The sequence below is a fragment of the Hibiscus syriacus genome, unplaced genomic scaffold, assembly GCF_006381635.1.
Source record: "Hibiscus syriacus cultivar Baekdansim isolate YM2019G1 unplaced genomic scaffold, ASM638163v2 tig00110057_pilon, whole genome shotgun sequence".
Classification (NCBI taxonomy): Eukaryota; Viridiplantae; Streptophyta; class Magnoliopsida; order Malvales; family Malvaceae; genus Hibiscus; species Hibiscus syriacus.
This window is the reverse complement of record NW_024062581.1, coordinates 576824-603599: the sequence shown is the minus strand read 5'-3', so window position 1 is coordinate 603599 and position 26776 is coordinate 576824. Positions and strand designations below refer to the sequence as shown.

Here is a 26776-nt window from a genome sequence, read left to right as displayed (position 1 = left end):
GTTAATCAGTTTGAAACAATTTTTTACGGGTTTTCAAATGACAAACATTTTTATAAAGTAATGTGACCTCTGTATTTTGTGTACAGAAAGGTATACAGGATATGGGTGTTACAGACATAGTATAGTTGGCATGCCATAGAGTATAGCAGTTGCAGGTTTATATTAGCACTAGTGTGTAAGAACACTAAGTGCAGGTGGTGGGCACAACCTTATGTATCATATCCGGATTAGCACTAGAGTGTAAACCTAGTGTAGGTGGGGGCACAACCTTATGTATCATATCCGGATTAGGTTTAACATTACGTGCATATATTTGACTCGAATGCCAAGGGTCCTCAAGGTTTAAATTGGGCTATGGTTTATTAGTTAATAAATGGTAAATAGACAAATAAGTTTACGAGCTTATGGAATGAATGGCAAGTATATTGGTAAGAAACTTTATATCCGGTTATATCATGTCAATTTATGGTAACATGGTTGGAATGCAAGTAAAGTGATCACATTGCATTGAATAATTATTACTCATTTATATTTATATATTGAATTGTTTTGAATATTTATATGATTGCCTCACTAAGTGTATACTTAGCATGTGGTGATTTTCACTCGAAGGAAAAAGAAGGAAAATGAGTAAGGAGCTGAGCTTGGCATCAATCACCAAGGAAATATTTACAGGTAACAATGATGACATCCTACTGTGTTCTAAAAGTTCTAGCTGGCATGTATATGAGAATGAAATGTCTGCGATTTCTTAATATAGCTAGTATTAAATATAATTAATAGTATGAATAAATATTATGATATTAAATTATGCTTAAAAATTATTTGGGTTTTAAATCAAACATGTTAAACGGCCTTATTTATTTTATGAAACAGAACATAACTGTCTATCACTGCTTGAAACTGGTTTTAAATTGGTAACCAAAAATATTATACTACGATTTTTCTCTAAATAAATATTTTATAATAATTGTTCAAGTTATGAAACAAAATTTTACTTAGTTCAATTAAAGAAATGTTTTGAATTTCTGATGTGACATCTGTAACTCGTATTGATTCTCGTATACGGGTTATGGGTGTTACACCTAGTTTGAATAAACCAAGTGAAAAAGATTTAAGAAAGTTCAAAAGCCAATGGTAAAGGAAATGTAGATTCTTAGTTGATTGAGAGAGGTTTTAACACTCAAAGGATCCAGGTAACACACTCACAACTCCCTCACACCATTAGTGGGTCAATAAAAATACAAATAGTTTATGTTGAGGATTGAAGCATGATGAGTTTATTTTCATGTCAAATTGTATGTTTTAGGTTCATTATATGTTTTAGAGCCTTGTTTATGCTACCTTAATATCACATAAGACTTTAAGAACGATTAGGTACCTCTTAGGGTCTTTAGATTATCAAAAATAGAGTTTTTCGTACTTGTTTTATGGTTTTTACAGGTAGAGTATCGATACTATAGGGATAATACTGATACTTGTTCTTCATTTCTGGGTAGGAGTATCGAAACTCTTTCAAGAGTATCGAAACTTTGGGTCATAGTTTTGAAACTCCCATAAAGTTTCAAAATTGGGCATTACAGGTTGTTTAAAAGTATCAATACTTATATAAAGTATCAAAACTTTTGCAGGAGTATCGACACTATTGGGCTAGTATCAATACTTTCAGTCTGTTTTGGGTAAAAAGATCAATTTTTAAGGGAATTAGACTCGAGGTACCCCAACATTTCATTATATTATCAAATAAGACTACAAATGAGAATATTTACGATGTTTAATTCAAACATAGAAACCAAATAATTAGGGTGACATAAAACTAGCATTGGTTAATGCTCAGGAAATAATTTGGACACCTGAGTTCCTTTAGAAAGCTAGTGGAGTTGAAAGTATAGATGTAGTCCGGATATATCCTTAGGGAGGACGCGAGGCCCTTAAAATTGACTAACTAGGGTTCAAGGTCCGAACACCCGCGAGAGGTGGGTTAGTCGGGGGTATGGTGACCAATGCAGAAATTCCAAGGGTCATATCCTCGATATACTAGAGGGGTATGTGAGCTCCGAGATGAAGAGATCCCTCAGTCGCACCATGATGTCTACCATTAGAGTCAAAAGTGAATATCACAAGGATATTCACTAATAATTGATTAGCTTGATGTAGTTCTATGATGCACTATTAGTATGACCCTGTTGTTAGTATGGCACTAAGCTAATTAGCTCAGCCTTCGGATATTTCCATTGGCAGGTTAGTAGATTAACTAGTTCGAGGATTTTTAGAGAAACCAAGGTCCAGACCCAGATCAAAGAAGAGTATGTCTCAACATTTTGAAGTGCTTGTAAATTTATAAACTTTAATGTAAAGCTGAGTCGTCAATTGTAATTTAAGTGGTATATTTATTATTTTGATTTGTGAATGATTTATTTTGGGAGCTCCCAATGTTAAAGTTTTATTATATTTTATCAATGATTTACTCATAATTGGTCATGGTTTAGGGTTGTTTAAAAGTAAGAATATTGAGAAAATAGTTGGTCAGCCACTTTGATGGTTCCGTGTGATGCACGATTCGGTCGACTATATGTTGTACCAGATTAGGGTGTTACACCATCAACATCTTTAATTTCCTCTGTTAAGTGAAATGTGTCACAATTTATTATTTTTGAAATTTATTTTAATAAAAAAATATTATTATATTTTAAAAAAACTAAATTTCTCTTAAATTACAAAAAACCCAAAATCCCTAAAATCTCAAATCTTACCCGTAATCCGCAGTCGTCACCCTTTTTGGCCACGACCACCGCCGCCGACCTAGTCCTTGCCATCCTCCTAGTCATACGCCACCAATTGGTTGTCAGAATCATGTCGGATCACAATTTTCATCCTAGGGTTTGAAGGTATAAACTGTCGAGTCGTCGTCAATCGGTCACAATTTCATAGGGGTTTTGGTCGACGGGGAAGGAGACGTCGTGTGGAACTTTGTCGATGACAAAGGGCGACGGGTGACATGGGTTTAGGTGTTAAAATGAAGCTTTTTAATGTTTTGGGTTATTTTAAAATTTCTATATTTTTCTTTTAAAAATATATTTTTTATTTTAAATAAATTTTTTAATGTTATCAGATTGTAACACGTGTGATAATATTTGTAATATTAGACATTATAATTATTCAAAAAATAATTTAAATATCTATTCTAAAATAAGTTATAATTTATACCCTTATTTTATTTTATATTTAGGCCTTTCAAAAAAGTATCTTGATTTTGTCCTACTTTAGCGCGTTGTATCTCGGGGGGGGGGGGGGTTTAGTTATTCTTTCAATTTCAGAAGTCAAAGTATTCCGTAAATGATGTGTCAAGAAAATTTATTAAACCCCTCTCTACAGCTAAGATAATGTAAAGAAACAGCTCCAACCATCTTTACACGAAACCAAAGATACAAAAGTCAGATTTTATCAAATATACTTTATTTATTTTTCTAATAAATTTATATACTTTATTATTAATCGAGTATATTATATCTTTTTTCCTATCAAACGTAAACCTATATATTTAAATTTATGCTAAAAATATTTTAATTTCACAAAATTTAATATTCTCTTCCAGTAAGATCTTTAATTAACATCGTCATTTCGCTTAAAATGATTTAAAAAACAATATGAAAGAGATTGTTAAATCTGTATCAATATTTTTTAAGTAAAATCAAAATCAAAATTTGATTTCTTCTAATAGGCTTTGTTTGTAAATGCCTAATATAATAATAATAAATTTTTTTATAAAATAATAATAATAATAATAATAATCAATAATTACAGAAGAGGGGTCATTATTAAGCTTTAAATAAACAATTAGAATTCAATACAGAAACCCACGTGCTGAGTCATCCCTGTTTTGCTAGCTTCCGTCCCTGACCTCTTCTCCAAAACTACATTACTTGACCACTCTACCCAAAAACTCATCTTTCATCCGAAAAAATGGCAAGACTGGCTTTTTTGTTCTACCTTTCTCTCCTCTTTACCTTCTCTCACGCCCGTTTTCTCACCGCCGACGAAATCTCTGCCGATTTACCCGAATCCAACCCCGAGTCCACAACCTCCATCCTTCTCCCTAGCAAGAGGCCCGACCACGATGATGCCTCCGAAACAGACTCCGGCATCGGATCCATCCCTTTGACCATGATCCGTTTTCATCCTGTAACCCGTCACTTCCCCAGACGACCTTTGATTCCTTTCCGTCACAAGCACAGCTGCCGTTTCCATAAACGTTTCAGGTCTTTGAACCCACGCTTCCATCAGAAGGGCTTTATTTCTTACGGCAACGACATGATTCTGTCCGACGATAGGAGCTTTGACCCGGAGTCACACGGTGTTGTCCGTCAGGTCGACGACAGATGGGGCAGTTTTCACGATGATGACGCCCGGTCTAAGCACCACGATCAAGACCGTGAGGATGATCATCACCACCATCATCATCACCATGACAATGAGGAAGAGGACGATCATCATTCCCATGATCACGACGACGATCACCACCATCACCGCCATCACCATAAGGAGGGAGAGGAAGGGGAAAAGGAGCACCGAGGAGGCGGGTTCATGGAGAAGTTTCGCAGGTTTTTTATTCATTTTTGAATAAACCATGCACGTAATATAATTATAGTGATCTAGTGATGCATCTATATCTATATGCATATTTGAGTGTTTTCACTTTCTGTTATGATCAGCCCTGACAGTATGCCAGGGTATTTACTATGTTGTCTACTTTTCTTAGGGTAGTAAATTAGATCGCTTTCCAGATGAACAATACGATATTTCCTTGTATAATACTCATATTATAAGGCTCATATCGCTAGATCACTTGTTTTCACGAATATTTGATTTGCAATTAAAGAACAAAAGAGAATCAGAAAACTAATATCAATGGATCTTAGAAACGGTTGGCGCAAGAACCACCTTGTTGTGGACTAGAGAGTTCGGTGCATGGCAATGGGCTTACCTCGATTGCAGCCCCACTTACATCAGAGCATTTCCATGAAGGCGTTGCTCCGGTCGTACCCTGGAGGCTAACGTTCGAAAGACAGATGCCGGTGAAAGGGGCGTCCTTGAGGCCTTGCATCGAACCTGCTCGCTGCACTTCCATACTCCAAATGTTCTTTAATATAACACCGTTGACATATGGGAGGGCGTTTGGGTTAAAGTTGTTATCAGGGTGGTCACCAGTATCGCCTGCAACTTTTATACCCATTCTTACATTTTCCATGAACACTTGAGACACCGTGATGTTCTTTATAAACCCTCCCCTTCCGATGTTGGTCTTGATGTTAACACCGACTCCGGTGTTGTAAAGAACTATGTTCTCAGCCAACACATTCTCCACACCTCCGGATGTTTCACTTCCCACAGCGATTCCAGCAAATGGGGTTGTCCCAGTTACTCGTCGGATGGTGATGTAAGAACTGGGACGTCCATAAGCAATCCCGTATTCATCCCATCCACTCTTCACCGCCACGAGGTCATCACCGGTAGAAATGAACGAGTCTTCTATGCAGACATTGGAGCTTGAATCTGTATGCATGAAAGTAAACAAACAATCTTTAAAATGAAACCCTAAGATGAATTCAACGAATGAAAACTGGTTTCATTATCTTTTTACCTGGATCAATCCCATCTGTATTTGGGGAGTCGGGTGGAGCCAGGATGATAATATTCCGGATAACCACATCGCTGTAAAAAGTATATAAGCAAGTGATTAAAGATTACAACGTAAGAATCAATGGAGAAATTACCTGCAGTAAACAGGGTGGATGTTCCAGAAGGGGGAATCTCTGAAAATAACGTTGGAAATGAGAATGCCATTGGAATTCACAAATTCAATGGGATTTGGTCTTGTAAACTGGAGACTCCTCTGCCTCCACATGTTCCACCAGATACCTCCTTGACCATCAATTGTGCCATTCTCACCTGTTATGGTTGAAACAAAACAATCCATGGATATTAAAGTAGAACACAAACTGTCAATAGACAAGTCAAATATTAGGTCCATTGGGTTTAAATGATTCATGATGGTTAGTGGTAGACGAAAGAAATATATGAGGAAAGGTAGCAGAATATTCAGAACAATGGAACACATTAATATCAGGACATACCAGTGATGACCACATCTTGCAGCCCATCTCCATGAATAAAGCTCATATATCTTCCTCCGGGGTGCTCCCTTCCCCTTCCATAAGATGGCAAAGGAGCAATTAATGGCCAATTCAAAGTGTCCTGATATGTTAATCCAGGAAGAAAGTTTTTAGAATCTCCAACATATCATACCACATTTAGATCGTTCACTATTATTTTTATTAACAAGGTTAGAGATTCAGGATCAGACGTCATGAATGGAACAAATTGAATTGGAAGAATAATTATATGTTGTTACATTACTCAATCCGAATTAATCAATCAATAAATCAAATCCGAATGATTAAAAAAATAAGACTGCAATTTTATTTTTTAATAGATAATACCAAAAGTTTAGACTAAATAAAATTGGCATGACAAAAAACTTCTAATGTTTGATTAGATAGTAATTTTCTTGCCACTATTTTTCTGTAACATTCGTTTCATTTGAGTAAAAAAATATTCATTTGAGAATAAAAATCATTAATCAACAAACATTCAACACTCCAAAATAAAAGATTTTTTCTTTAAATTGAAATGTTAAATTTTAAAATAAATAAATAAAAATAATAATTAAAATAATTATTTAATTAAATATTAAAAATCTTTTTATCTTAAAATAAAATATTAACACCAAAATAATTTAATAAATTAAGAATCAAAATATTTATTTAATTAAATATTATATACATCTTTTATATTATACCAATAAAATAATGAACACCGGAATAGAGGTGTATTATTAATTCAGATTGGATATGACACCAGGTTGACCGATTCAATGCTTGCCAGCTATATGAGGTCCACAATGTTCTTCACATTTGACATTTCTTAACAATGCTGCACTATCACCCAGAGCAGAGCCAAACAGTGCCTTAATGAAGGCCATTTCAACCATATCTCATACAAACTGCACTGTTATCTATAAAGCAACCAAGGCCAGAATCCTCCAAAATAAAATAAAATAAAGGACAAGAACAAGAACAAGAAAAAGCAAGAATAGCAGTCTTGAAAAAGAAGAATGGCCCTTGCAATTATTTTCATAATTAAAACCCAGATTACAGCTTGCATTAACATTTTAGAAGGAAAGTAGTTCAATCTAATCGATGATTAATTCATTTCAAGTTTCAAATTGAAACATAGAGATTCCCATCGTCAAAATTTTCCAAATTACGCTGCCAAAAATGGGGAAGAGAGTAATAATTAGAAGCTATAAGATTCTGAGTTACCTGAGTGGCTTTGATGACAGCACCTTGAGCCAAATAAAGCGTCACGTGGCTAGTAAGATTGAAACTGTCAGTTAAGTAAACCCCAGAAGACACATAAAGTACCGTGCCACCTCTCCTTCTTAGATGCTGAATCCGATATGTAGCTTTCCGGAAGGCCTTGGTATTGAGCGTCTTTCCGTCGCGGCACCACCGAAGTCCGTAATCGATATCGTTTCGTTCCTGTAACTCATGGGCACAATCCCAGAGCACGTTATCGAGTCCCCATAAGAAATGGGAACCCAAAATGAGGCTTCAAGGAAGAAGCAACAAAGCAAAACCGAACCCACTGCCCGTAGCATTCTGTTTATTTGAAGAAAGAGAGAGAAAAATCGTGATATCAAAACATTAAACATCTATTTTGTCCGGGAAAACCTTTAAGCGTATATACTAGAAAAGAGATATAGTTTGGATTTTTTTTGTAATTAAGCCAATTTTTTTTGTAATTAAGCTGAAATTTGAAATTTTTGAGGGGTAGAAAACATTTTCACCATTTCATTAACTTAAAACATTTTTCACCGTTTCAATATTTTATACTTGCCGATTGCGATAAGAACTAAGCAGATTTAGCTATTTAATGTTCATTTCTTTATTAATATTGATATTGGATGATTACAATGTAATATATATTTGAAAGATTTAAATTTTTGATAAATAAATGTTTAAATATTTTTATATACAGCGTGTTCGAATCGAGACTTTTAAAGATAATAACAATCTTTTTAATTATTGTAGTCACTTGAATTATAATCATAGAGTGCAAGTCTCTTAATCTTGTGGTCGTGGGATCGAGTGTCACGGTGGGCAATTTATAATTCTGATTACTAGAGGTCTCCCACGGAAGCTGCTCTCAACCTGGTGTTGAGACAGCCTACTATCATACCTCCTCTTATCCCATTATATATAGGAATAGGGTCATCTAATTTTGAATTATAATCACACAACTCGTTAGATTATAATAATCCCTGTCAATTTAGCAGAATTAAAAACCAAAATGAGCAAAAATCTTATTCCAACAAACCCGAACCAGAAAACACTGAACATAACAACGAAAGTTACCATTTTTAAACTACTGAAACAGAAAATAGAGAGAAAAAAACAAGCCTCTCCCGGTGTTTATCTACTGAAAATTTTCATATTGTCAAAAGATTTGAAGTAGAGAATGTTATCATCTCTAATTAGCCAGAATCTCCCATAACAATTCAGCATCAAAGGACGACATTCTTGCAAGCCAACACTCCTCGTATTGTTGTTCCTCGACCATCATTATCGGATGATCATTCGAAACAGAGGTCGTCGAATTCTCACATCTTCAAGACCCACCTTCAGACAAACTCGGTGACAGCAATTTGTTGCTTAAACTATCACTCAAAACCGCCGGCGATAACAATGAAGACTGTCGTAACCGGTTTTCGTCCGGACACGAATTTTTACTGGGCGGTGATAAAAATAATTTTGATTAAAAAAATGTTTTGGGAGTCGCCATTGACCTTTTGGGGTTATGTAGGTCAAATACCTGAAAAAATAATCTTTTAAAATAGTTTTGAATAAAACATAATTTAAAAGATAAAATTGATCTGCGTATAACAATTTTTTTTAGTAAAACGGGATTCGTGGTCGATTACGTTTAGGGAAGGATTAGCACCCTATAACGCCCAAAATTGGTACTTTATTAATTATAAATTGTCTCTATTATTGGAAATTGAAAATTTCAAAATATTATTATTTAAAATTTATAATTTTATGAAAATATATTAATAATATATTTATTTATTTAGAAATATCAGAAAAAGGCTTCTAGGTGTTTTAAGACAACTCTTTTCTTTGATATTAAAAAATAAATAAAATGTTTCTTAAAAATTTATATTAAAAAATATCAGAAAATAGACTTCTAGGTGCTTTAAGACAGTCATTTTCTTTAATATTAAAATAGGATTATATTTTTTATATAAAAATAATTTATATAAAAGAAAAATAAAATATATATTATTTCTTATATATATATATATTTATAATAATAATATTTTAAATATATTGATAATAAACATGTAAAATTAAAACAATAACTAAAATAAATGAAATTAAAAATAATAAACTAATAATTTAAAGTTAATGACTAAATTAAAATTATGTAAAATTTGAACATCAAATTAAAATAAATTAAAACATACTGTTCAGGATTAAAATATTAATTTCTAAAATTAAAGGACTAAATCTGTTATTTACCTAAAATATATACTATTATGCAAAGGACTAAAATAAATAAAATTAAAATTATTATACCAGATTAAAAGGATCATAAATTGATTTAGTGTCTAAATTATAAAATTACAAATCTGAGGGACTACGGACGAGGTTTGTCCACGTATATAAATTACGCATATACCCCCACCCAAAACGACACCGTTTGGGAAGGGGTATATATTTCCCAAGCGACTGGCCCGAAGGGCCAGCATCCTCATTTCTTCTCTTCTCTCTTAACGGAGAGAGTTTTATAACTCTCTCTCGCCTCTCTCTAGCTTCCCTCATCGGAGGGAAGCCGGTAATCGGCCGGCAGCCTTGCACCGCCGCCAACCTCACCGCCGGCCACCGTCACTGGTGGCCGGAGAATACCAAAATTTTCCAAACTCTAAATCCGAGTACCCTAAACCCGATTTCACCCTTCTTTTATCCTAAAAAGCTATGGATTTTCCTAGATCTAAGGAAAATACCTTCGATATTTCTGATTCTCAGGCGGTGTTTGGGGTTCTTCGGTAAGGTAAACTATTCCTTCTCTCTTCTAGGTTGATTGTTGGTTGTTGTGAGTTGGTCTCTGTTTTTCCTTTTCTCTATTTTTTTTACTCTCTGTTCTTGTCCTCTGTCTTTCTCTTGTTTGCAGGTGGTCGACTTTTATAAGCCTCGCCGGTATCTTCTTCGGACTGGGTAAAAGATTGAAGCTTGGTGAGTCACCGAACTTCCAGTGGTGACTCACCGTTGAGGGCGACGTGTACGGCTATAGCTAGGCCTTCAGGATCCTTCGGTTGGCATCGTGGCAGCGTGGTGGCAGAGGTTGACGAACGGCGGCCGCGTGGTCCCTAGTGTATCATCACCCTAGGGTTTGTTCTGAATGCGTGTGGGCCGTTGGATCTCTCAGATCCAACGGCTATGATGCTGAGGCGGCTAGGGTATTGAAATGGAAACCCTAATTTAGTTTTAGGGTTAGTTGGGCCTGATGTATATGGGTTGGGCTCGTAATGTATTTGGGCCTGTAATAATATTTATTAATAATAATAAAAATAATAATAATAATAATAATTATAATAATAATAATATAAATAATATTCAAATGAAAAAAATGAGTATCTTCAGCTGCCCCTCTTTGCTTATTCTTGTGTTAACAAGAATAGAGCAAAGACGAAAAGATAATAAGTTTTTTTTTCATTTGACTTCACTTAATTATGATGGAAATGTTGAACTAATTCTTCTTTGGGATTAGTTCTTCTCATTATGAACTTTTCCACTAGGGATGACAACTCATCTCCTTTTGTGATGTAATCTAGCAAAGGTTGAACAAGCTCTTCTCATTGTGAACTTCTTCTTCTTCAGATGAATTCTTCTCATTATGAACTCCTTCTGGAAATGCTGATGATGATATATCTCCTTCTGTGATAGAGTCATGCAAAAGGTCGAACAAGCTCTTCTTATTATGAACTTCTTCTTCCTTCTTCAGATGAGTTCTTCTCATTATGAACTTTCTTTGGAAAAGTTGATCCATCAAGTGATGAATTTAAGTAAAAGGTTGAACAATTTCTTATCATTATGAATTTCTTCTTTCTTCTTCAGATGAGTTGTTCTCATTATGAACTCTAAATGGCACTACTGATCCACCGAGTGATGAATTTGAGCAAAAGGTTGAACAAGTTCTTCTCATTATGAACTTCTTCTTCCTTCTTCAGATGAGTTCTTCTCATTATGAACTCGACCTGGAAATGCTGATCCATCGAATGATGAATTCAAGCAAAAAGTTGAACAAGTTCTTCTCATTATGAACTTCTTCTTCCTTCTTCAGATGAGTTCTTCTCATTACGAACTCTTCTGGAAATGTTGATCCATTGAATGATGGATTTGAATCTTTGCTAAAATCTTTGAAACTCCTGTCAAAATTCAACATGGATAAAATGAATGAAAATGCACCTATTTTTGCAAATGCCTAAATATGATGCATGCATGTTAAGTTTATATTTATTTGATTTCAAATTGGTGAACTTAGTCTTTCTTCAGTTGTGTAGAAATCCAATAAATCTTTCTTCTTCGAATCGGAGAATCTATCATCTTTGAAGAGTGTAGATGTAGATATGCCTTATTTTTATATAATGTCACAAAACCCCTTGAGAACAAAACTCAATGGCACGGGCTCTTGAAAAGTTTGCACTCATGTAACATGTTGATTCTGATAACTACTCATCTGATTATGAAGTGATCTCTCAAGATGATTTCACAGATATTGATAATTCTTCTGATACCGAGGAAATCCTGAATTCTGATTCTGATGAGGAGAGTAAACTGTTATACTTGACGAAAATGGGATACTCAAATGCTAAGTCTTTAATAGTCATAGAGATGTGGTCCTGATTCATCAATTGCAAAGTTGACAGATTTTATATGTGCTGCTCAAATGGCTAAGGCTGCTGACACACTTCTTCCGGTAAAAGATAGGAAGCAATTATGCAATGATCCCAATTACAAGAAAAAGCGAAACTTGGGCTATGATTTTCTTAAAAAAGAAGAAACAGAGGTAGCTTGGAAAGAAGCTTCTTGATGAAGACAATCATGCAGTTCATCTTCCTAATCCAATGATTGGTTTTGGAGTTCTTATTGAACCAGATCAAATATCTCAAAGAACACTTCCAAAAGATGCTATTGGGCCTCCTTATTTCTACCATGATAACGTGGTGGTTGTTTCAATTGGTGTTTGGACCAAAACATCATAGTACTTATACGATGTAGAGCCAGAATTTGTAAATTCGAAGCATTTTTGTACTGTTGTATGGAAAAGGGCTATATTCATAATCTGCCAATTGAGAACAGATTTCTTCTTGTTCCGCTTCCAAATAACTCTATGATGGTAATAATTTGTTTGCTTTTCAACAATGATTGCAAACGTTGATAAGACTTACTTTGTATTCCATGCACTTAAAAGTATTAACATAAAGTGATATTCAGAAATCTTTAGCTTATTTCAAAATTATGTTAATCCATTTACAAAATAAAAGAATAAATTGAATTTTCGAAAATAAATTGAATTTAGATTCATCCAATTTTACTTCTCCCACGGAAATCTTTATGTATAGGCAAGATCTTTTTTAGTACTACATCACCCTCTTGGAATTCTCTTGGATGTATTTTCTTGTCATGAGACTTCATCATCTATTTTTGATACATCTGTCCATGTCAAATAGCTTTTAATCTATTCTCCTCAATAAGGTTCAATTGATCAAATCGAGCTTGAATCCATTCAAATTCATCCAATTTTACTTCTCTCAAAATTCGAAGTGATGGAATCTCAACTTCAATCGGTAAGACTGCTTCCATCCCATAGACTAAAGAAAAAGGCGTTGCCCCAGTAGATGTTCAAACAGTAGTTCGGTATGCATATAAAGTAAAAGGTAACTTCTCGTGCCAATCTTTGTAAGTTTCAGTGGTCTTTGTAATGATTCTCTTGATGTTCTTATTTGCCGCTTCAACTTCCCCATTCATCTTTGGACGATATGCCACTGAGTTTGCATGTTTGATCTTAAACTGTGCACAAAGTTCGGTCATCATTTTGTTGTTCAGGTTCAGAGCATTATCTGTAATGATCCTTTCTGGTAGGCCATACCGGCAAATTATTTCTTTCTTTATGAATTTGCAGACCGTGGACCTCTTAATATTGGCATATGAAGCAGCTTCAACCCATTTGGTAAAATAGTCAATTGCCACAAGGATGAAACATTGTACATTCGATGCTTTTGGTGTGATTGCCCCAATGACGTCTATTCCCCACATAGAAAATGGCCAGGGTGTTGTCATTACATGTAAAGGAGATGGGGGTACATGAATCTTATCTGCATATATCTGGCATTTATGACATTTCCTTGCATAATCAATGTAATCTGTGTGCATGGTAGCCCAATAATATCCATATCTCATTATTTTTCTAGCCATGGAAAGACCATTTGCATGTGTTCCACATATTCCACTGTGTACTTCCTCAATGATGCTTCTGGCTTCGCTGGTATTTAAACATCTCAATAGCATTTGATCATTGCTTCTTCTATACATAGTCTTGCCATCAAGAAAGTATCCAGCAGTCATTCTTCTCAAGGTTCTTTTATCAATTTCAGATGCATTTTGTGGATAACTTTGATATTTGATATATTGCAGGATATCATAATACCATGGTTTGCCATCTACCTCTTCTTCCACACTGTAACAATGTGCAGGAATTTCATATACTTGCATTTTGATTGGCATCATATCAACTTTCTTAGTTGCCTGAAACATAGCAGCTAATATAGCCAAAGCATATGCCATTTGATTTTCTTCTTGAGGGAGATAATTGAAGGTGACTCTCTCAAATTCTTTCACTAATTCGAGGGTAAAATTTTGGTATCCCAACAATTTGGGATCTTTTGTTTCCCATTCACCTCGTAATTGATACACCACTAACGATGAATCTCCATATATCTTGAGAGATTTAATTTTTCTTTCTATGGCTGCTTTAAATCCCATGACACAAGATTCATATTCCGCCATGTTATTGGTGCAAAAGAATTCTAGTCTGCTTGTAAAAGGATAATAAATATTTTCTGGAGAAATTAACACTGCCCCGATACTTCGTCCCAAGGCGTTGGATGCTCCATCAAAGTAAAGCTTCCAAGATTCATCATTTTTTCTGACTTCTTTATTCATGGATATGCACAACAAATCTTCATCTAGAAAATTAAAACTCAAAGGCTGATAATCATCTGATACACGACTGGCCAGAAAATCAGCTATGACACTTCCTTTTATCGCTTTTTGGTTGACATATACAATATCAAACTCAGATAATAACATCTTCCATCTAGCCATTTTGCCTGTCAACGCTGGTGATTCCATTAAGAATTTCAAAGGATCAAGTTTGGATATCAACCAAGTAGTATGATATAACATGTATTGTCTGAGTCTTCGAGTAGCCCATACCAAGGCACAACATAATTTTTGTATTGGTGGATATCGAATTTCACAATCAGTAAATTTCTTGCTCAAATAATAAATGGCTTTTTCCTTTCTTCCAGATTCATCATGCTGTCCCAGTACACATCCCATCGAATTTTCAAATACTGTCAAGTAGAGAATTAACGGTCTATCAGGCATTGGTGATACTAAAATGGGGGCATTGGATAAATATTTCTTAATAATATCCAAAGTTTTTTGACATTCATCATTCCATACTTCAGGATTGTTCTTTCGAAGTAATTTGAACACTGGATCACATTTGTCAGTTAATTGAGAAATAAACCAAGATATATAATTTAATCTTCCCAAAAAACCTCGAACTTCTTTTTTTGTATTGGGTGGTGGAAGATATTGAATTAATTTTACTTTATCTGGATCAATCTCGATTCCTTTTTTGCTGACCACAAATCCCAAAAGCTTCTCGGAAGTTACCCCAAAAGTGCATTTAGCGGGGTTGAGCTTTAATTGATACTTCCTCAATCTATGGAAAAGCTTTATCAAATTTTGAATATGTTCTTCTTCGGTTCGGGATTTGGCAATCATGTCATCCACATATACTTCAATCTCTTTGTGCATCATGTCATGAAATAAAGTTACCATGGCTCTTTGATACGTTGCCCCTGCATTTTTCAATCCAAATGGCATTACTTTATAGCAGAATGTGCCCCACATGGTTACAAATGTTGTTTTTTCCATGTCTTCAGGGTTTATTTTTATCTGATTATATCCTGAAAAGCCATCCATGAATGAAAACCATGCATGTCCTGCAGTATTGTCCACCAAGTTGTCTATGTGGGGTAATGGAAAGCTATCTTTCGGACTAGCTTTGTTGAGATCTCTGTAATCCACACACATTCAAACTTTCTCATTTTTCTTTGGTACTGGAACAATGTTGGCTACCCATTCTGGGTATTTGGCTGCCTGTAGGAAACCTGCATTAATCTGCTTCATCACTTCCTCTTTGATCTGCAACAATATTTCTGGCCTCATTTGCCTGAGCTTTTGTTGGATTGGTTTATATTCTGGACTGATTGGAAGTTTGTGCATCACTATATCTGTACTCAAACCAGGCATATCTTGATAAGACTAGGCAAAGATATCTTTGAACTCTTGAAGGAGATTTATCAATTCTTATTTTATCTGGATTGTCAGAGTAGTACCAATTTTCACCTCTTTCATTTCTTCATCTGTATTTACAGTCTCAATCTCTTCTTTGTGAGGTAAAATTTGTTTATCTTCTTTTTCTACCAGTCTTAATAATTCAGTAGGAACATCACATTCCAGTTCATCCTTACACTCATTGATTTCCTCCAGACATATGGGCTGCTCTAAATTTATCTCTCGATTAAATTTAGGAATAAACATGCTATTAACATTGTGAAACCTGCAAATTTAAGTCAGACATATTTCCGAAAGGATATAGTAAATTTATGAAATAAATGAAAAATAATGAATGTAAAAATGTAAAGAATGATTGCCATTTGAGAATTTTAAAGAAAATTTATTATATTTGTATTAGGTGAACTTAACATAATTTCCTTTACAAGATAACAAAAAGTTTTCATACTCTTGGGCTAAACATAAAGATTAGTTCTGAATATTACTCTGTGTTAATATTAAAAACTACAGGGAGGTCTTCAGCAGTCCAATTGTTGAGTGTTTCTCCAGGAAAACAAGGGCGAATTTTAGCCAAGTATTTGCCAGTCATGTTGTCATTCATGATCATGTTGATAAATAATCCTTCCATAGCTTCTTCAACTATGCTTTGATCTTTTGTCAACTTTTCTTCTTTAAAAGCATCAACAAGCTGTTGTTCTACATTAATCGTTCCTCCTGATCTGAATGTGGTCTTTAACTGCGGGAAAAACATGTGTTCCCAAGGGATTTCTTCTCCTTTCAACCTTTCCTTTCTATCTTCGTATTTTCTTTTCATCTCTTTGTTCTTTTGCTGAAAATTGGGCTTAAATCCAAGCCCAAAACGATCTTTCTTCATCTTCATACTTACAGGAACTGAATTCCCTTGAAGATTCTTTCCCAAACCTTTCCCAAACCTTTCCCAGTTTTAGCTCCGATGCCTAAAGTCTGTCGTACAATCATCTTGGTGCAATCAGACAATCTGGGATATGGAATTTTGCTTCCCTCTGTAATAAAGGTTGCATTGACAAATTCAAAAGCTCGAAAAGAGCATTCGAGAGCATCATCATTGGTTTCAATATACAGAACATCACTTGTTATAGACGCAATGATTTCTTCCTCAGCTCCTACGCATATTAGTTGTCCATCAACAACGAATTTCAATTTCTGATGTAATGAAGAAGGAACAGCTCCTGCAGAATGAATCCATGGCCTCCCTAATAAACAATTATATGTAGGGTGGATATCCATCACCACAAAGTCAATAATGTACACGACTGGTCCGATCAACAATGATATTTCCATTTTCCCAAGCACCTCTTTTTGAGTGCCATCAAAAGCTCGCACTACATTCTGATAACTTTTCATGTGCGAGTTATCCACCGGCATTCTTTGAAGTGTGACCAGAGGCATCAAGTTAAGAGCGGATCCATTGTCAATCAATACTCCTGGCAAAACATGACCATGACAATGTGTGGTAATATTCAAAGCTTTTACTAACCCCATCCCTCCTTCAGGTATTTCATCATCCATGAACGTTATGTAATTGTCAGTGCCTATATGTCCTACAATTCTGTCAAGCTTATTGAGGGATATATCTTCAGGGATAAAGGTTTGATTAAGCATTTTCATCAAGGTATTTCTATGTGCTTCTGAATTCATCAATAGATCAAGAATAGAAATCCGCGCTTGCTGTTTATGTAGCTGTTCAACCACACTATATTCACTATGTTTCAGGAATTTCAAAAATTCTTGCGCTTGTTTTTCTGTTACAGGCTCATTGAATGCTGGAGGGGATTCATCATCAAATACCTTTTGGGGTATTACCATGGTTTTTCCTTTTGCTTTCACCTGTTCTGATGCATTTGATGTTTCGGGAGAGTAACATCTCCCACTTCTTGTAAAGAATCCGACTTCACTCACTGCTTCAGACGTCGAATCCACACTCTGTATTTTCTCTTCTGTTTTTTCTAGAGAAACAGATCCTCCTACCATTGAAACATTGGTAGTATAATTCCAAGGTACCCTGCGGGTATCTTTATATGGAAATGGTAAAGGAGTTATGATAACTACTTTCGGCTTTGTTGGTGCAGGAATCACTGTAGATGATTTCACATTAATAATCACGGGATCACTTATTCTCTAATTAGGTTTAGAATCTTCTGATGAGCAAACGTCATCTTCTCTTTTCCCTGGTTCTTCTTCAAAGAATTCTATCTCTTTGTTATTCATCAATTTTTGCACCAAATCCCTAAATTCAAGACACAGTTAAATTTCATGTCCTTTCTCTTGATGATATTCACAATAATTCTTGCCTTCATTATGCTTTGGCCTGAATTCTTGTGGAATCATACCGGAAAGTTGTTGAAATATCCAACCAAAAGGAGATTTAATCTCAGAAACGTCAGTTTTTTGCTTTCTTTCTATTCTCTTCCTGAATTACGCTCACGTTTTTATCTCCATGATTTGGCAGCAGATGATTTGATGTAGATGGTGAATTGAATTCCAACTTTCCAGTGTTGATCAAATTTTGAACCACTCTTTTGAATGCCAAACAGTTTTCAATAGAATAACCTGTAATTCCTTCATGGTAAACACATTGCGCTTTTACATCATACCATGGAGGGAATGGTGGTTGCATGGGAACCAACGGATAGGGCCGTATGACATCTGATTTTAACAACGAATCATAGATCTCAGCATAGGGTACTGGTAAAGGTGTAAAAGGCAACCTTTCACTTTCCTTTCGAGATCCTCTGGACTCTACTCGATTAGTGTTTGTTTCTTCTTTCTTAACCCTTGGCTGGGTTATTGTAACACTTTTCGAAGAATCCTTGTTGAAAGAGTTTGCATTGTTGACTTCGTTCTCTTTTTTCCAGTACATAGGTCTTTTGGAACTAGACCCCTCATTTGATTCAATTTTTCCACTTTTCAAGACATTTTCAATGAGTTCTCCAGAAATGACCAAATCTGCAAAATTTCTGGTTGCATTCCCCATTAGATGACTTAAATAAGGAGCTTTTAACGTATGGACAAACATTACTGTGGCCTCTTTTTCTGATAGAGGTGGCTGAACTTGGGCTGCTGTGTCACGCCATCTCTGAGCATACTGTCTGAATGTTTCGTTATTCTTTTTCTCCAAATTTTGGAGAGTCCATCTATCAGGGACCATATCTGTCACGTGGCGGTACTGCTCTAGGAATGCCTTAGCCAGATCCTTCCAGGATCTAATGTTAGCTTTGGTCAGTTGAGTATACCATTTTAAGGCTGGTCTTGTCAAACTATCTTGAAAGCAGTGAATTAACAATTTCTCGTCTTTCACATATCCTGCCATTCTGCGACAAAACATAGTAATGTGGGATGAAGGGCATGTGGTACCGTCATATCTATCAAATTCGGGAACTTTGAACTTGATGGGGAGGATTAGGTCTGGAACCAAACTCAACTCACTAGCGTCAAACCCATAGAATGATTCAGTTATTTCCACGGATTTCATTCGTTCTTCTAAGCTCCTGATCTGTCTGGTTAATTCTTCATTTACTTTTTCTTTCTCATTCAGCTCATTCAAATCTGGGATTAGATGTTCAGCATTAAAATCCCCTATTTTCACATCTGATTTAAGTGGATTTTTGTTTGAAGATGCAGGATCCACTTGTTGATTTTCATGTGGTTTGGCCTCTTGAAGTGCTGATGTGCGGGCATTGATTTGTATAGGTGTAGTACTAGAGTGATAAATTGGTTCCGGTGGGAAACCTAGAGGATACATAGGTTATTGGTCGAAAGATATATGATTTTCATGTATTTTTCCAATGATAGCCTTCTTTTTAAACATGTCTTCTATTTTTTGCATCATGCTGTCTTGTGAGTTTGCAATACTGGCTTCAATTTTCTCTAGCTTCATTCTCATCTCTGCTTGTTCCTTATTATGTTGTTCCTCAATACGTTGTATTTTATCCTCCATAATTTTCTTAGTAGCTTGTCTAGTACCGTAGTGATGTTGTATTTCTCGTTTGGCCAGAATAACTACGATTGAAAATTATTTTGATATTATTTTTTCAAATTTTAATTAATGAATGTTATCTTAATAATAAAAATTATACATAAAGAAAATAATGCAATGAATAATGAATGTATGCAAAATGCATGTATGCAAAAGGTATTGATCCCAAATAAGTTAACTGTCATAGAACAACTTCCATCGGCATACAAAAGTTTCTTTATAATAGTTCATAACTACAGATATGGCGTAGCTTTCCTATTAAGCTCTATAATTTCTTTCATTAGCCATGACATCTTCTTTCCGAACTTAGAAACTGGATCAACGTGATGCTCAATTATTTTTGCTTCAACAGCTAGCTCCCCAACATATCTGGCAACTTTGCTCATTTGTACCATGGCCTCGAATACCATATTGCTTCTTTCTTCACTTCTTTCTACATAGAAATCTGTCGATTTTTGCCATTGTTCATTAGTTCCTTCGAGAGTTTGCTCTAACTCAGTGATTCTGACATGACAATTGTGCAGAGTTTTTTCAAGATCTCTAATGCGTCTTCGCAGTGAAGCACTCTCCTCATTACTTTCTTTAAGATCACTAGGTCCTAGACGAACCTTTTCTTGAAATAATGACTCTTCAAGTTGCAAAATGTAAGCATTAAACTCTGAGTTTTTGTTTCTAGACTGATCCAGATCTTCTTCAAGTTTTGTTCGTGCTTCTTGCATCCTTTGATTAAGCTTCTGGATTTGAACATTCTTGTTTCTGCATCTTTGCATTCAATTGCTAGCAACTTCTTGCTCTACCTCAAGTTTGGTGTTGAAATTCTTCCTTTTCAGCTCCCATTTTTCTTTTTCAACATCGAACTCTTCAATCCTTTGGCCCCTGACTTCAAGTTCGACAATCAGATGGTTCATTTCATATTCAAATCCCTTGAACATGATATTTTTCTCACCTTCAAATTTATCAAGCATGTCATTCTTCATCTCTTCTAAATCTTTGGCTTGATCCCTTTCTCTCTGTATTTCATTCATGATCTCGCGATGTTCAGCTTTATGTTTTATAATTCGCTGTCTTCTGTCAACCTCAAAATCTTCCATTTTCTGCTTTCCTTTCTCAAGGCTTTTGAGTAGACGGCTATTCTTCCCTTTCAAATCTTCAACTCTGCCTTTCTCAATGTTCAATTCTTTGGTCATCTGTACTGTTGATCGGCTCGGTCCTGATGCTTTCCGGGATTTATATAGCTCATGGTAATTCTTCTTTAACGTTCTGAATTCACCATCAACTTTTTCTTTGCTTTCTCTCAGCATTGCACATTGTGATGAATGAAAGTCAATGTCAACACCCAACATAGCTTTATCTCGTCTCATTTGCTCTAATTCTCTCGACCAACCTTCTCTTTTTGCTTCAAACTCAGCTCTCAGGATTTTAATCTCTGATGGAACCACCTTAATGCGATCTTCCATAGAGATACCCTCATTTTGGTCTGGTAGAGGGATATTTTCATTTTTCCTGACGGATCTCCATTCCTCATAATTAGGAGTTAACATTTCTTTTGCTGCTTTAGCTCGGATACAAAAACTTGTTTTCCAAGCTGTGAAGGCCTCCATGATATTTCTTTTATAATTTTTGCTGTGGAATGCGAACTCAGACGAATGTAATCCAACAGTGACATGAACAAATTGACGACCTTCATACTGTCTTATGACCAGAAGTGGTGCATATCCGATTCCTCCCCACAATCCGAGCAGCATTACCCAGTTGTAATCACCACATTTGTAAAAGAATTCCCTTTGGATTTTCCACGGGGCTCGCCAAACAATGTCATCGCTTTGCAGATTTCGAAAGGCATTAATCCACATATCTTTCATAATTTCTTTCGGCCATTCTTGCTCCAAAAATTCTTTCAATGGTGAGTAGTTCGTATTAAAGCGTCGGTATGAAACCTTTTCTGTCCTCCAAAAATGGCTACGGATCCAGACATATAATAATTGGGCACATCCTGAGAATCATCCACCTCCTAGCTTCCTATAAGTGTTTAACAATCTGAAAGTCTCTGCTAGAATTGCAAAAGCAGGATTAACCCTTTTTGGTAGCTGCTCAAACAAATCTACTACTGCAGCTTCAATATATCCCAATACTTTCGGGAAGATGACCATACCATACATACCCAGAGCAAAGAGATCGAATCGTACTTTATCATCTGTATGACTCTGAATAAGTTATTTAATGCTGGTCCAAGCAATGCCTTCGCTTTCGCCCTTTTGTTTTGTACGGGATACCACCCATTCCTCTCGTACTCCGGCAATCTTTGCTAATTTAACTCGAAAAGGTTGAGTTTTAATTGACCTTTAATAAATTCGATTCTCCAAAGCCCCTTCTATATGTAGCAAAGTTGTGTACTCTTCAATAGTAGGAACCAAGTCCTCCTTATTGAGAGTGAAACAATTGTACCATGGATTCCAGAATTGAATTAGGGCTCGAAGTAAGTCATCATCAACTTCGACATAGAGCAAATATGGGATGTCCCCGTAAGTATGATAAAACTGCAACTTTTTGTTTGAGTCCCAACTCTCCCAAATGCCTCAGAAATCTTGCATATCATTTCTTTTTAGCGAAACTGGAGCATAACTGGCTAACTCAGATACATAGTCATCCTGCAGACTGTCTCCCCCTTGTCTTTGTAAGTCCTCAACCCACTGTCTTACTTCTGAGTTTAGAACTATTCGATTTGAACACTTTTTATCCATGGATGAAGGTTTTCCAATGAGACAATTAACACGAGGATCAATGCCTTTTATCTTGTATGATGCATGCAAACAGAAGAAATAAAAAACACAAAAAAATGAATTAGTTTACATAATAAAGGAAAAAATAATTTAATAATAATGTCTACCTAAATATCTTTATTTAAACATGCTTTTTTCATACTTTAAATAATTTAAATTCACATGCAATTTATTCAGTAAGAAAATAAATAAATAAATTAAAAGGAAAAGTTAGAATTCATTTCTCCTGTGTGTACACCTATTTTGGACAAAATTTCGGCATGGCTTCAGATCGGAAGAGTTTCTAGGGTTTATTATATGCAGGGTTTCAGATCTAAGAATAAAGGTACCCGAATTGTCCTTGTTAGTGCCCCCTTGGGCTGCTAACCCTCAATCCTAGTCCATCACAGACTAAAGTGGATCGAGTTCAATTTGAGGGGATACACTTCTCTATGCCTGACACGGAGAATAAATTCCCACGAAGACAGAGAGCATATGAACCCCAAAAGTTACTTGCTAGGTCTGACATGGAGAATAAATTCTCACGAAGACGTCGCTTTCACTCCCACTTAAAAGGGACAAGCTTGATTATAAAGCTTATGTTATGCAATGCAAGTGATGTGTGTGAGGAGAAATGTTCAAACCTCTGGCAGACAATAAAATTTAATACTTGAAAAATAAAATAAAACATTAATAAAATAATATAAATATTATGAAAATAATAAATATATATAATTTTTAATAAAATATATGAATTTTAAATTTCTAATTAATAGAGACAATTTATAATTGATTTTAAAAGCTTGACCAGTCCCCAGCGGAGTCGCCAAGCTGTCGTAACCGGTTTTCTCCCGGGCACGAATTTTTACTGGGCGGGGATAAAAATAATTTTGATTAAAAAAATGTTTTGGGAGTCGCCATTGACCTTTTGGGGTTAGGTAGGTCAAATACCTGAAAAAATAATCTTTTAAAATAGTTTTGAATAAAACATAATTTAAAAGATAAAATTGATCTGCGTATAACCAAAAATTTTAGTAAAACATGATTCGTGGTCGATTATATTTAGGGAAGGATTAGTACCCCTATAACGCCCAAAATTGGTACTTTATTAATTATAAATTGTCTCTATTATTGGAAATTTAAAATTTCAAAGATATATTTAATTCATAATATTATTATTTAAAATTTATAATTTTATGGAAATATATTAATAATATATTTATTTATTTAGAAATATCATAAAAGGGCTTCTAGGTGTTTTAAGACAGCTTTTTTCTTTGATATTAAAAAATAAATAAAATGTTTCTTAAAAATTATTATATTAAAAAATATCAGAAAACATACTTCTAGGTGTTTTAAGACAGTTCTTTTCTTTAATATTAAAATAGGATTATATTTTTTATATAAAAATAATTTATATAAAAGAAAAATAAAATATATATTATTTCTTATATATATATTTATAATAATAATATTTTAAATATATTGATAATAAACATATAAAATTAAAACAATAACTAAAATAAATGAAATTAAAAATAATAAACTAATAATTTAAAGTTAATGACTAAATTAAAATTATGTAAAATTTGAACATCAAATTAAAATAAATTAAAACATACTGTTCAGGATTAAAATATTAATTTCTAAAATTAAAGGACTAAATCTGTTATTTACCTAAAATATATATTATTATGCAAAGGACTAAAATAAATAAAATTAAAATTATTAAACCAGATTAAAAGGATCATAAATTGATTTAGTGACTAAATTATAAAATTAAAAATCTGATGGACTGCGGACGAGGTTTGTCCACGTATGTAAATTACGCATATACCCCCACCCGAAACGACACCGTTTGGGAAGGGGTATATATTTCCCAAGCGACTGGCCCGAAGGGCCAGCATCCTCATTTCTTCTCTTCTCTCTTAACAGAGAGAGTTTTATAACTCTCTCTCGCCTCTCTCTAGCTTCCCTCATCGGAGGGAAGCCGGTAATTGGTCGGTAGCCTTGCACCGTCGCCAACCTCACCGCCGGCCACCGTCACTGGTGGCCGGAGAATACCAAAATTTCCCAAACTTTAAATCCGAGTACCCTAAACCCGATTTCACCCTTCTTTTATCCTAAAAAGCTATGGATTTTCCTAGATCTAAGGAAAATACCTTCGGTATTTCTGATTCTCAGGCGCCGTTTGGGGTTCTCCGGTAAGGTAAACTCTTCATTCTCTCTTCTAGGTTGATTGTTGGTTGTTGTGAGTTGGTCTCTGTTTTTCCTTTTCTCTATTTTTTTTGCTCTCTATTCTTGCCCTTTGTCCTTCTCTTGTTTGCAGGTGGTCGGCTTTTATAAGCCTCGCCGATATCTTCTTCGGACTGGGTAAAAGATTGAAGCTTGGTAAGTCACTGAACTTCCAGTGGTGACTCACCGTTGAGGGCGACGTGTGCGGCTATGGCTAGGCCTTCAGGATCCTTCGGTTGGCGTCGTGGCAGCGTGGTAGCAGAGGTTGACGAATGGTGGTCGCGTGGTCCCTAGGGTATCATCACCCTAGGGTTTGTTCTGGATGCGTGTGGGCCGTTGGATCTCTCAGATCTAACGGCTGTGATGCTGAGGCGGCTAGGGCATTAAAATGGAAACCCTAATCTGGTTTTATGGTTAGCTGGGCCTGATGTATCTAGGTTGGGCTCGTAATGTATTTGGGCCTGTAATAATATTTATTAATAATAAAACAATAATAATAATAATAATAATAATAATAATAATTATAATAATATAAATAATATTCAAATGAAAAAAATGAGTATCTTCAAAGATGATGAACACGGTTCCGTTACCTTAACTTCATGAGAGGAAGAAGCAGCAATAGCAGGGCGATTGGAGTTGTCCTTTTTGGCTTTCTTTTTAGCTCTCTCTCTTCTCAGCTTTTGATAAATAGCTTGAATCTTAGAATTCACCGCGATCTTCAGTGCATTGAACCGAGCACCATCGCCAAAACCCAGTTTACTTGGATCCTTGAGGTTTTGAAAATTCAACCTTGCGTATTCCCCTCTAAGCTTATAAGCAGCACAATCGTGGGCATAAGCGGCGGCTTCTGCTGTTTCATAAGTGCCTAACCACACTAGCATTCTGTTCTGCGGTAGTCTAATTTCGGCCACCCATTTCCCCAATTGTCTTTGTCTCACCCCTCTGTATTGCTTCTTCTTTTGAGTACTCAAGCAGCTGCTCGTCGACGCCGGAGAAGGAAAAGGAAGTGAGTTGCAGGAGAAGGCAGCGTTCCGTTTGTTCTGTTGACTGAACTTTTGAAGCAGATCTCGCTGGAGGAGATAAACTGAAGAGCCTAATGGCTCGTTGGTGGTGATGGTTGTGGATGGTGGGCAATGAGAGAAGATTGAATCTAAGGTATTTGATCCTCCCGATAATATCAGTCGGGACAGGGAAGACCCAATATCTACACCATTGTTGAGTCCAAAAGGATGGTCGATTTCTTGCATCTTTTTTTCTTCGTGTTCTAAAATAAAACAGGGGATCTAAAAAAAACTGCCTCTGGTATAATTTAATCAAAGATGGAAAATTATATTAACAAAACTAAAAGTTTGAACGAAGAAGAATGGGTTGAAGAAGAAACCTAGATATTTTATGCTGTGGGCCGAGGTTGAGCTTGATGTATTTATAACCCTCTGCAGGGGAGAGTGAGTCTTTCTAGCTTTAGAACTAGCTCGAATCCAGGTCTGAATTACTGGTATTTGTAATGACAGTCATGCCCCTGCTCTCTCCATTCTTAATTTTTTATTTATTTCGAGCCAATAATTGTGAGAAAGAGAAACGATAATTTTTTCATGCATTTGGTTGTAATTTAATATATCTTAACATTAAAAAATATTTTTTTAAAAGGAGGAAAAAGGGTAAATTATTTTAGATACCGATATATTTTACTCATTAACTGGTTTATACACTAAACTTTTAATTTTGCCAACTATAACATTGAATTTTAATTTTAGATTCAATTATGTCATTCTATCATTAAGTTAGTAACGAGATGATGACATGACTAACGGTTGTTGATGTGGTTTGTCATAACAAAACGATGTCATTTTGGATACGACTGTTGATGCTCAAAACAACGTTGTTTTAGGCACTGAACTTTAATGGTGTTTCGATTTTAATACTAAACTTCTAAACAATTTACTTTTTTGTTACTACATTTTTTTACTGTCGTCGTATGTTATTATCGC

At 35.2% G+C, this 26776-nt stretch overlaps 2 pseudogenes; both read right to left on the bottom strand.

The window, feature by feature from the left end:
* Positions 1-4720: 4720 nt before the first annotated feature.
* LOC120214306 lies at positions 4721-7758 on the bottom strand (annotated as a pseudogene).
* An 820-nt stretch (positions 7759-8578) lies between these two features.
* On the bottom strand, positions 8579-26071 carry LOC120214289 (annotated as a pseudogene).
* Positions 26072-26776: the final 705 nt, after the last annotated feature.